Genomic DNA, 13,286 nt, shown 5'->3' with positions numbered 1-13,286 from the left:
CTTTAGAACACAAAAAAATAAAAAAAATAAAAAATTCCGGAAAACTATAACTAAACTGATAAAAAAAAATAAAAAATAAAAATGTATCAAATATGCAAAAAGTTAAAAACTAAATATTCCAGAAAGCAATAACTAAATTGAAACTAGAAATAAAAAATTAATTATTAATTAAAATACATTAAAAGCTAAATTAAAACTAAATATTCCAGACAACATTAAGGCTACATTCATACTGTCAGTTTTTGGGATTGACAACCGCATTTACTTACAGATGAGAGTCTCGAAATGTCCCGTTCACACAGAAACTTACAGTAGCGTCTCGAATTCTGTCTGTATGCAACAGGAGTCAAGCCCTCTCTTACCAGTAACCATATCAAAGATGGTGACGTCCAGAAAACTGAAAAGTCATATGAAAAAAGTCTCCCTCAACAAGAGGATTCATTAAAAATCTTCATTAACCGACAGCAGCTTTTGTATCTGGGATGGAGAGCGGAGCATTTGAGTCGAGAGTAGAACACAAAACTGACAGGAGCAGCTCTGGTGGAGAACAGTGACTGGATCTAAAACCCTCATATCTATTTAAGTGACCAAAACCACACATGAAAACCTGCAACACATGGTAGCTACACGTTTTTCAGTCTCTGTCTCAGTCTTTGTCTCGCACTGACTGTGACAGACAACCGGTTATCCAGTCCGGTTCTGTTCACAAAGCAGAGAATGCGTGAGAATGCAGGTGTGAGTCCTGAAAATGTACAGGTGTGAGTTCGGTTAATGCGATTGTCACTCCAGTACGTAACTGTACTGTATGTGAATGTAACCGTATTAAGGGCTAAAATACAGGACTGACAACTGTAGTCTGCTGCTGTGTGGCCAAACTAAACTAAACCAAAAAACAGTCGCAGTTTTGGTTTAAACAGGAAAATGCTATAGATCTTATGCGCCAGAGAAACGAGGACGACGCCGCCATCTTTAGAATATTGTCTTTGAACTTCCAGTTTAGCGGTCGCTCTGTATATTTCAACAGCATTGCTGTCCAGGAGTAATTAGCTTTTGAAGTGGATTTACTTAATGCAAAGTTAACGAAAGTTATCATGAGGATTGTAATGTTTAAAGCACATGTCAGTAGACCGGGAAGATTTTAAACGAGCCGTTCATTCATAAATACTCAAGATCGCTGTGAAAATACAGACCGGAAGACAAAAGACAACGAGCGCAGCGCTGAAAAGGGGCGGGGCTACATAAGGTCTATATGATTGGATCATTATTGCAGTGATTCTTATTTTTCTAGCATGTTATATGTTTGGCAGCAGTTCTTCTAGCCCTAATTGATGGATTGTGTAGCTTTTCATTTCTTAAACAACCATGTAGGAAGACACATCATATTCCAGGATGACAATATCACAGGCTCAAATTGTGAAAGAATGGTTGTGAGGGAGCATGAAGAATCATTTTCACACATGAATTGATGAACCTCTGAGTCCAGACCTTAAATTCACTGAAAGTCTTTGGGATGTGCTGGAGGAGACTTTACACAGTGCTGGACTCTTGCATTGACAAAACAAGATCTGGACCAAAAATGGATGCACCTCTTGATGGAAATAAATGTTATGATGTTATTTCCATCAAGAGGTGTATTGTGGGCAGTGTTTCACAGTCAAAACTAAATTGGAATATATATAATAAAAAAAAAATAGAAATGAATACCTAAACTACAAAACATTGCTAACAACTATGCAAGACTTCATAGGAACAGACAAGACAAGTTTACATTTCTTTGGGAAATGTAAAGATTGGTGCTATATTTTTATACAAAGTACACACATTTAATAATTCATTCAGTTTTTGGATGACAGTTAAAACAAATTATTTCTCCCTTTTGGCATATTTATTCGCATTTCTTCTTAAGTTTTATTTCTGTGTAAAAAACTAGTTTCTTAAAAGTTAATAATTCTTGCTGCGAGGAGCCAATTTCCCATAACCTCAAACAAACTTTAAACTTAGTTTTCCACTCAGACACCTAAATGTGATAAATGTAGAGGCTTGTGTCGCACTGAAACGTCCCCCTCAGGTCCCGAGGAAAGCCAGGGACCGTTAGTTGACCGTGTGTCACTGCTTTAATGCAATAAGCAGAGGAAGAGAAAGAAAGAGAGCGGCTAAATGCTGCAGATTGATAGGCTGTGCAGACTGGCTCTCTCTCTCTCTCTCTCTCTCTCTCTCTCTCTCTCTCTCTCTCTCTCTCTCTCTCTCTCTCTCTCTCACACACACACACACACACACACACACATCTGTCTACTGTGGTCTAATGCCTGTTGATTTACGATCATGGCACAGGAAGACCGCAGTGTTTGTTGTAATCCTCTCGACTCAAAACTGCAAGGACTGTTAGTGCAGCTCAGCACAATACACACAGCCCGGGCACTTCACCAAATCACACCAAAACAACGATGGCAAAATCAACAGCTGTGTCAGTGTCCCTGCAACCATTAAAGCCCGAGCTTCCCCGAAACGCCCGCTGATGGACACCGCCGCGCGGGAAGCTTGTCTGGACAAGGTCTCAGCAATAAAGTCAAATAAAGAAATCGCTTCCTTCACAGTCAATATGGGGAAATCTGACATCAAGTCTAAGAATAAATATGAGTCATGTTAATGGATACTTCACTGGAGAAAGTATACTAATGAGTTTTTAACTTGTTCAGTCAAAAATATCTAAAAACATTTACTCTGCAACACTGCATAAGTCATTAAGGCTTGTTTCCATAGACTGTTTCCTAACTATAAGTGCATTTCGTCTTATTTTTTCACTTGTTTATACTTAAGACAAAATACTTTCATATAAAGATACATTCTCTGAAAACAATATCTTATGCATGTACATTTGACGATGGATTTTTTTATATTTTAACTGGAAAATAAGACAAACATACTCATTAGGATAAGAATATGATTGTTTGCAGTGTTCTGCTTCTAAAAATAACTATCTTAACTAAATACTAAAACCAAAACTAAATATCTTTCAATGCTGTGAACTTTTTGGTGACTATTTAGTGAATTCCAGCAATGGCAACCACTTCAGAAAAGCTCATTGGGTCTCATTTGTAACAAACAACATTAGTTCTGTGTCAATCATTCACAAACCATGCTTAATCAATGAATTACACAATTCTTTCTGCTAATGTGTAATAAATGAGGCTCACTGTATCAGTCTGGTACCTCGTAAACAAGATAAAATGGACTGAATAAAACAATGCACACCAACTGACAAAAATTGAGAAGAGAATTTATGTTGAATTAAGCATTTTTTCCTAAAATGTTTTTCTATTTTATTTATTTTTTTCATAATTTAAGCATAAATCTAAAACCAAATTTACACTGTAAAAAAATATTGTTGGTTTAACTTAAAAAAGTAAGTTACCTGGTTGCCTTAAATTGAGTTCACTGAAATTAAAAAAATGAGTTAATACAATGGCGATTGGTTTAATCAATAGAAACAATTGTGAAATCAAAATGTTGTTAACTGAACCACATTAATTATCTAAGTTGATTTGACAAAAGAAAAAGGTTGTGATAACATATCATGAAAATATTTTTTTACATCGTAGTTAAGCTTATAAAATAATAAGCTAATAAGCTGAGAAAAAAGTATTTAATTCAATTCAGCAAAAAAAAAAAAAAAAAATCTGTAAATCTCGCTAACCAGAAAAGAAAGAAACGTTTCAAATGAATGTCGTAAGTGTTTTTCTGATAATCGTTACTGTATCTTGTTAGTCGAGTCCACAGGATCCTCGTATACAGTGTTTACATCATGCAGTTCACACATCCTGACACTTGATTCACTGGTTCATTGTGAACAAACTCAACAGCTTTGTTTCTTTCTGAGTGCATATCGGCGGCTGTTTTGTTCATCTCGACTGATCAATACGTGGAAGCTCCTGCGTTATACACTCTTCCTCTGTGTTCTGTACTTCTTTCAATCGAGTTGGGTTGAACCTGCGGTTCATTCAGCAACGACACTAAAACATTTAACACACAACTGACTAACATTACCATACAACATTTATGCACACTACCATTCAAAAGTTTGAAGTCAGTAATATTCATTTTGAAAGAAATGTATACTTTTATCCAGCAAGGATGCATTAAATTGATCAAAAGTTACAGTAAAGACATTTATAATGTTACAAAAGATTTCTGTTTCAAATAAATGCATTCTTTTGACCTTTCTATTCATCAAAGAATGTATAAAATGTATAATGGTTTCCAAAAAAATATTAAGCAGCACAACGGTTTTCAACATTGATAATAATAAATGTGTCTTGAGCAGCAAATCATCATATTAGAATGATTTCTGAAGGATCATGTGACACTGAAAATTCAGCTTTGATCACAAGAATAAAATTACATTTTACAATATATTCAAATAGAAAACAGTTATTTTAAATTATTATAATATTTCCCTTTTTTTCTTTTTTTTTTTTTTAAATAAATGCAGCCTTGGTGAGACTTACAGGTCCAAAATGTCTCGAGCGCAAACACTAACCACTGCATTGTAGTTCCAACTGTTTTGAATATGTAAATGTGCAAGGACTGTAAATTGACATCAAATACATCCTGCAATCAGATTTCCTCAAGCAAAACTAGAGAATCACTGGACAACATACCGAATCGCTTCTACACAGCTTATCCGAGAGTAAAACACAACACTGACAGACTGTACAGAAATGACTGCAGACAAAGCTGAAAACATGAATGTGCAAAACCAGGCAGAGGAAGAGAGGAACAGCAGAGCTGCATGATTCTGTTCCTGGTGTAGTTTGCCAGAGGGCAGCTATAAGATGAGATGTCTCGGTGTGTGTGTGTGTGTGTGTGTGTGTGTGTGTGTGTGTGTGAGAGAGAGAGAGAGAGAGAGAGAGACAGAGACAGACAGAAAGAGAGATTGCCGCAGTGTCTGAGACACATACTTTTCTGCTAACAGCTGGACTCTGTTATTCTGACCATGTCAAACACTCTTTCACTTTCCCCTTTCCTCAGTTATAGTTATTTTAGTTAAGCATCAACTTTTTCTCTGATGTTCTTTCCTACAGTTTGTAGTTTCCTACAGAACTTTTGAAACAAATGAGACAACCGCTATAGAGCAATTCATCAAATGTGGATTTCGTAGATCAGCTCATATGAGAAATGTTTGAGATCTCTGACATTTGATCTCAGACGTACCTCAATATCTGAGCACAGTTTGACATTCTGTTGAGATTTTGTCTAAAACTATAGAATAGACACATTTGAGGTCTTTCACAAGGAGATAAAGTCAAAATTTTGTTTTCCAACATTCAACATTGCTGTCTATAGGCAGGGGGGAAATTAGATATTAAAGAAATAATTGATGTGAAATCAAAATTCTGTTATTGAGCACACACCCTCGTGTCGTTCCAAACCTTACTTTTGTTTTACAGTTGAACACAAAGTTATAGCAGAATGTTCACTCTGTTCTTTTCCATACAATGAAAGTGGATGAAGACCCACTCCATATTTTTGATATTTTTGAAATTCAACAAAAAGGACTATAAAAGGAGTCCATATGATTCTTTGTGTCTTCTGAAGCCATAGCTTTGTGAGAGGAATTGACTGAAAATATATTAAAGAGCTATGGTAGAAAAGATGATAATTTGTGTGAATAACAAAATCTGTCAATTCCCCCTCACACACAAAGCTGTCATATGACTTCAGAAGACTTGGAATATAGTGCATATATAGGTAATTTATATATATAGGTAACTTTTATGATAATTACTAATTATACAGGTGACATAAGGGTGCGATAACAGAATTTATTTATTTTTGGACGAACTATAAGGAAATGTTCTCACCTACACATCTGTTCATGTCTTTTTCTGTCTATCCCTCAATATATATATTACTGTTAGTTTGGGGTAGGTAAGATTTTCTAATGTTTTTGAAAGAATATATTATGCTCACACTGCATTTATTATGATCAAAAATTCTGTAAAAACTGTAATATTGTGAAACATTATTACAATTTAAAAAACTGTTGGTCACACTTTAGATTAAGGTCCAATTCTCACTATTAACTATTAACTATGACTTTTTGGAATATGGTCATGCATATAAACTAAGTGCTAATAAACTGCCAATACCATAGTACCATGCATGATTATAAGAAACTAGTAGAGAGAATTGGACCCTAATCTAAAGTGTTACCAAACTGTTTTCAATTGTAATATATTTAAAAATTTAATTTATTCCTGTGATCAAAGCTAAATTTTCAACATCATTACTCCAGTCTTCAGTGTCACATGATCCTTCAGAAATCATCCTAATATGCTGATTTGCTGCTCAAGAAACATTTCTGATTATTATCAATGTTGAAAACAGTTGTGCTGCTTAATATTTTTGTGGAAACCACAATAAATAATTTCACGATTCTTTGATGACTAGAAAGTTCAAAAGAATAGCATTTGTTTGAAATAAATACAATCATTGCAAATTATAAGTCTTTAATGTTGCTTTTTATCAATGTAATACATAATTTCTTAAAAAAAAAAAAATATATATATATATATATATATATATTACTGACCCCACACTTTTGAACATAAGCATATCACACAAGAACATTTATTCTGACTCAAACTTTTACCAATCCTGACAAATGACTTCATAATAACACAGTCCAACACACATGCACACACAGACCTGTACTTTTGCATGCTGGGATGCAGTCAAACCCATTTCCCAGCAGAAGTGGAACCTATTATCGAGTCATTGTTTCACAGATGCCCTGCCACAGTTTGAAGGCCGCCCGCATGTTGTTGAGCCTGTGAGCTGGCAACAGATTGGTTCAATCGTACGGTGAGTGGGCAGGTTCAAGTGATCTCGCTGCTAAAACGTCCAACTGAAACCCCTGAAATGTGTTCTGACACTGAGACGGGCGGCACTTGCAAATTTCACACTTTATGATGGAGAACGGTTGGCAGCCAGTGATGAAATTACGTTTGGACACAAAACAATGGGAAAAATGAAAAAGAGGTTATATGCTTCTCTGCTCTTTCTCCGTCCCCGTCAGATGCGAGAGTCGTATGAAAGGATAGCTCAATGTCATCGACCGCTCGCAGGCAATTCATGTCCTGCTTAATTGCTTAAGTCTATCAACGGCTTTTAATTTGGCTCACATGCGGATCTCATCTCTCTTTTGCTGCATTCGCAAGACACTCAACCAACATATGCAAATAAGTGCCCTAAGTGAGATATTACGTCCTGGGACTGAATTCACGGATATCTTCTTAAAGTCCCCCTGCAGTCAATCATTTTATCCCTTAAAACTCATCTTTGATCCCCAAAATTACATATTTAAACGTTTTTTCCTTCTTGCCTTAAAATTGCTTGAATGTAATGACAGCCTTGCTTCATTTAGTAAATGTGCATCAATGAATATGCAAATTGGTCCCTGCCTCCATTCACTCACACCAGCTCAGAATACATGATTAACTCAGAATACCTGATCCACTCGGTCAACTTTACTGTAATAAACACTGCACAATCGCAAGTGTAAATACTGGTTTAATTCAGCCATATGTTTGAACCAAAAACGGATTCAGAAGACGAAGTGGAAGAGTGAATTACACAGGTTCATTTACAAGTCGATGTATCAGAATGGTAATGCAATTAATGTATCACTCTCTACAAAGTCGGACATATAACGGTAATTAATATGATTAGCTGTTTTCAAACAGCTAATAATGTTGCTTATGTTACACAAACCATGTCGCCATCACAGGATACCTTCTAAAAAAATCAGTATCCAAACGCTTTGAACAACTTAGAACGTCAGTGGAGGAAGGCATCGTAATACATGAATTATGTATACATCATATACATACAGGTAATTCCCCCGATCGCTTAATAACCTGGCTTCTCTTGAGACTCGAGACAGTTCTAGCTAGTGATCTATCTGTGTCACTTCAGAGTATCGTCCACATATGGTAGCTTAGTAATATTATATTTAGCTAGTGTTAAACAGTGAAACAACCCAATACATTCATTAAACATCATACATTTGGGGATTTAAGACAAGTTGGAGGTTATCCAAAATATCCTTATTTACGATGATTTTTCAGAACATTTTGTCAGGAATATGAATTCTTCTTAAAATGTTGCCTTAAGAAGAATCTTAAGAAAAAAAGATAAGAGCATTCTTAATAAAAAATTTGGGAATAGTAAAAATATTCTTATCTTTTATCTTAAAGGATTAGTTCACTCCAGAATTAAAATTTCCTGATAATTTACTCATCACGATGTTCATGTCTTTCTTTCTTCAGTCGAAAAGAAATGAAGGTTTTTGAGGAAAACATTCCAGGATTTTTCTCCATATAGTGGACTTCAACAGGAACCAACGGGTTGAAGGTAAAAAATGTAGTTTCAATGCAGCTTCAAAGGCTCTACACGATCCCAGCCGAGGAATACGGGTCATATCTAGCCAAACAATCGGTCATTTTCTAAAAGAAATACACATTTATATACTTTTTAACCACAAATGCTAGTCCACGACTTCATGCATTACGTAATCACGTTGGAAAGATCACGCATGACGTTGGCAGAAGAACCGACCCAGTGTTTACAAAGCGTAAAACTCCATCTCATTTTCTCCTCCAACTTCAAAATCGCCCGACATCGTTGTTTTACTTTATTTTTTGTAAAGGGCTTTTGTCTTTGCATGTTCGCTTTGTAAACACTGGGTCGGTTTCCGCCTACGTGACCTTTCAATGTGATTACATAATACGTGAAGTCATGGACACATCGCAGAGCTAGTGCAAGATGAGCATTTGTGGTTAAAAAGTATAAACATTTTAATTTTTTTCGAAAAAGAGCGATGATTTGGCTAGATATGACCCGTATTCCTCGGCTGGGATCGTGTGGAGCCTTTTAAGCTGCATTTAAACTGCAATTTTTACCTTCAACCCGTTGGTTCCCATTGAAGTCCACTATATGGAGAAAAATCCTGGAATGTTTTCCTCAAAAACCTTCATTTCTTTTCGACTGAAGAAAGACATGAATATCTTGGATGACATGGGGGGAGGGGGGTAAATTATCAGAAAATTTTAATTCTTTAAAACAGTTAATCCTTTAATTCTTTAATCCTTTAATTCAGAAAAGAAAAAGAAAAAAGCAGTTATAAGAAAAATGTTATTCTTAAGAATGTCATGTTTCGTGAATCCGGCCCCAGATCTCTAACCCTTACAAAGGGATTTGAGTTTATTAGTATTATAAAAAGGATATTTTGGAAATCAAACGCAGGTGTCAGAGTCATTTTCCTCTTTTGCCATCCAACAGATAATAAGACACACACAAAAAAACATTTTCAACATGACTACCCTGCTCTCCCTACTGATTTTCTGTTGCCGTGGAAACAGTAAGCGATGTTCAACAGGGCTGGGGAAAGAGAGAAATAATTCGCCGCCAGTCTCATTCTCACCCACTGAGAGCATATGTGTCATCAAATATTTGACTTCTGTTTGACACATATATGTGCTCGGATATGCCAGCCTATGGGCGGAGAAGGTAATGGCGCGAAGGACAGCTTTACTGTGCGATTGAAGGTTGCCAATGTTTTGAAAACTTGTTATCTGAGTTTCTTTCTTTTTTTTCTTTTTTTTTTTTGAAGGACTAAACTAAATCTCTTTACACATATATATAACCATATTGAAGGTCATACTGCCTGAAATTTCAACATATTATAATGCAAAAAAATATCAAAAAAATTTATACTGGGCTGCCAACTTTTGAGTTTAACTTGGAGTGAGAATTATGGCAGTTGTCTAAACATTTGGTAACTTTAGAATTTCTTTAAGTTTAGTGACAACATGTTACAATGTTTATGACACAATGACTGGTAGCCTACTGTTTTTATTGAGTTATTGACTCATCAATTCATAAGCTTGTGATTCGATTCTGGTCTTGATTCAATATCGATTCATTTGGATAAATAAAGTACAGTAGCTATGTTAATTTATATATATATATATATATATATATATATATATATATATATATATATATAAATCAAATGTAAATTTATGTCGCAGTTACATTTAATGTTGTCACATTTTTTTAAACAAAGTATAAATATAGTCAATTTCGTTTTTTTAAGCATTTTACATCTGTTCCAAAATAATAACTGAAGGCAGTAACAATTTACACAATTTATTAGTGAACTGATGCTAATTTCTAACTGATTACTAACTTATTTTTTAGATCATCAGTCATACTGGTCAAAGACACGAAGATGTACCTTTAGCTTGACCAAAGCCATTTCACGTTTGATTTTGACGTGACTAAGCGTTGATATCTAAGTGGTTGAGTTGTTTACTTTTTAATCAGTCTTCCCATTAATGTTATAATGTTGTTCATTCAGACCAATTCAGGAAACATGCACAAGAGGCGGGATTTAATCAAACGAACCAATCATATCCAATCATTACCAATCATATCCAATCATAGAGCGACGGAGGCATTGCCTCCTCTCCCGTTACTTTCCCCTATTCCTTCTTAATTACCCCTACTAAACCCAGCACGCGCTTTAGGGGGTCTGTTAAAACTCAATGGGATCAGGGGAGGCAAGAGAGTCCCGCTGTAACTCTACCTGTGGGTGTCGCTTTTGGACAGTGTTAGTTTAGAAAAACGAGCGATTTGTACACGTTTTAATGTCACGTTTTTAATATTTGCGTTGCTTGATTTTTGTAATATGGATTATTTTCTCATCCAATTTTTTGAGGAGGCACTGCCTCCCTTGCCTCTCTCACACACACACACACACTCACACACACACACACACACACACACACACACACACACACACAATTAGATTAATTGATTTGTCAGCACTAGTTTTTATTTAAAAAATAGGCAGGAGAATAGTATATATAATATATATAAATAAATTCTGTAGTGACAACAAGTGACAATTTAATTCAGATTTGGTTCAAGTTCAATCTAGAACACACATAGACATTAATCAACCCCATCAATAACAGTTTCTGTTCTCCTTCCACACTTGGTATTTCCCTTCTCCTCAACTAGACACATTTATAAACAATCACTTTTTTTTTCTCGTCCCCACCTTGCAACAAAATAATTACACTTCTACATAATTACATTTGAAGGCCGCTGAGACGTTGATGGTTTCTTCCTGTTCCACTCCTAAGGCCGTGCGATCCTTGACGATCCCCGATGCCTGCCAAAACCATGGCAACCGTCAACTCATTATCTTACGACGAGACCCCCACGGCAACCGCAAGGGAAGTCAAATCAGATCATATCATAAACGTCAACTGGGGATAACCATTTAAAAACACTCTTAACCAAGTCATTAATGAACCATGTTACCACGCACTTCATATTGCGTCTGTTATAAAGCAATTACAGCAAACCGTACTTAAGCGAGATAGATATCCAGGCTAACCGCTACATGGGAGGCTACGCTGAACCAGCTGAGATTTAATTATGTTACACGGAGATGCTTAATGATCATTTGCTTATCAGACGATCAAACACGTATGCGTGAAATCGATCACTGATGCTGGGGTTTCTCATTTGCAACCGTGTACAGTGGAACTGATTTGTATTAGTTAAATGAGCAAGCACCTGATTGGCTGAGCTCCCTCATATGCTCCAATCGGTGAGCTGAAGCAAATGAAAAGACATGCACTAAAATGATAACACATTTTGGACCAATGAATTGATTCATTATGCTTATTGTTTTATTATTAGTATACAACAATATATCCAAATTAAGAGCATATGACTTTTTTGTGTTTGCTAAGACCTGGGTCATGTCCCAATACACTTGGCCGTCCTATAAGAGTCAAGGGAATATAAGAGTGTCCATGACTAGAAAAGTAAAAATGATTTAAAACGAAGGTAAAATGTAGATTAAACGATGGTCTGGAAAATACTGCTATTTTCAAGATTACTCTGTTATATATAAATACTGTGTTATACAGTAACAATCAAGTAAAAAGTAATAAAATATTTAAAATAGTGTATCTTAAACTTGTCTCCAAAGAAAGAAAAAGCTGAAATTTGTAGGGGATTTTGAGGTAATATAGGGAGTTACACCACACAACATTTTGAAGTCAGACCTAACAAAACAAAAGTAAGGAAAACATTTATATAAAATATAACACGTCTTTGCATGTATTATTAAATGTATTTAGAATGTATTTAAATGTATTTTTTGATATAAAGGTATACAATCCACTTAGGCCAAAAAGTGACCACCTAGCAACCAACAAGAACACCCTAGTAACCTCGAAGCAACACATCAAGGGCCAGAATGACTAAATAGGTTAATAAACGTGAGAGCGCGATTCCAAAAAAGAGGAGTGGAAAGTTCTGTGCTTGATCTACTGACGACGCAACCAGATCATTTCCATAATGACTAACACAATCTACCAAGAGCAGTGCAAATTAGCATCTGGTTTAAACCATGCTTTTATTGGGCACTAAATAATGGCACAAACACCAGTAAATTGATGAGCGCAACCCTCAGTAAATCACCTTGCATGATTCATTTAAATATTCTCCTCCCATAAATGTTGCGTCTGAAAGGGAAACTCCTACAAATGCATATGCAATAAGGTCAGCCACAAAAATAACCCCGTCCATGCCTTTTCAGCGATAATTTTTCACTGTGTTTCTTTAGTAAATAGTAGATTTTTAACGTCAAAAGAGGATTTGCGCTGGCGCAAGCTGTTAGTAAATCTGGCCCTTAATCTGCAATTTAGAGGAATTCTGCAGAGAATCCCTTTTTTAATGTTCATTGGTTCCATATCTTTGGTTCCTTCTGGAATTGTTAAAATAGAGTTTAAAATGTGATTTAAGTTTCATACTTTTCCTGTCTGCCATTGGCCAACAAACAGATAGCCCCGCCCTAATCTCACACCATTGGTTGAATCAATGTTGCTGTGTCAGTCTGGCATGTTGATCAAAGAGAACAACGGTTTTATTACAGAATTTACACTTTTCAGGGCAATACATTACAAACGCAAAGTGAGACAAATCGTGAACCGATTAGCTGTGCAACAGGCATTCTCGAAACAGACACACTCTTCAAGCAGACTGCGTAGGATAGATGTGTTTTTCTGCCTCTTAACAAAGACATTTTTCTCCTTTCTCTCTGCATGTGTCATTCTGACAGTCTCGTCAGATTAACTGCCTAGTTAAGAACCGCGGTTGTTTGTTTGTGTGTGTGTGTGTGTGTGTGTGTACCGCTTCAT

The 13,286-nt window shown here is 35.8% G+C and overlaps 1 protein-coding gene across 2 annotated transcripts in view; it reads right to left on the bottom strand.

Annotated features, from left to right (window-relative positions):
* Positions 1 to 13,286, bottom strand: part of sema6ba (sema domain, transmembrane domain (TM), and cytoplasmic domain, (semaphorin) 6Ba) — a 152,387-nt gene that overhangs the window by 92,859 nt on the left and 46,242 nt on the right. The window contains exon 1 of one of the 2 annotated variants that reach the window (XM_082172992.1): positions 4,659 to 4,782. The exons of the other annotated variant lie outside the window; for it this stretch is intronic. The gene's annotated coding sequence lies outside the window, so the exon portion shown is untranslated. Of the gene's footprint in view, positions 1 to 4,658; positions 4,783 to 13,286 lie in introns of those variants that run through there. 2 annotated transcript variants of the gene reach the window in all.

The sequence above is a fragment of the Leuciscus leuciscus genome (assembly GCF_965113295.1).
Source record: "Leuciscus leuciscus genome assembly, chromosome: 6".
Classification (NCBI taxonomy): Eukaryota; Metazoa; Chordata; class Actinopteri; order Cypriniformes; family Leuciscidae; genus Leuciscus; species Leuciscus leuciscus.
The sequence above is the reverse complement of the archived record's forward strand: the minus strand, read 5'-3'. Positions and strand labels throughout refer to the sequence as shown.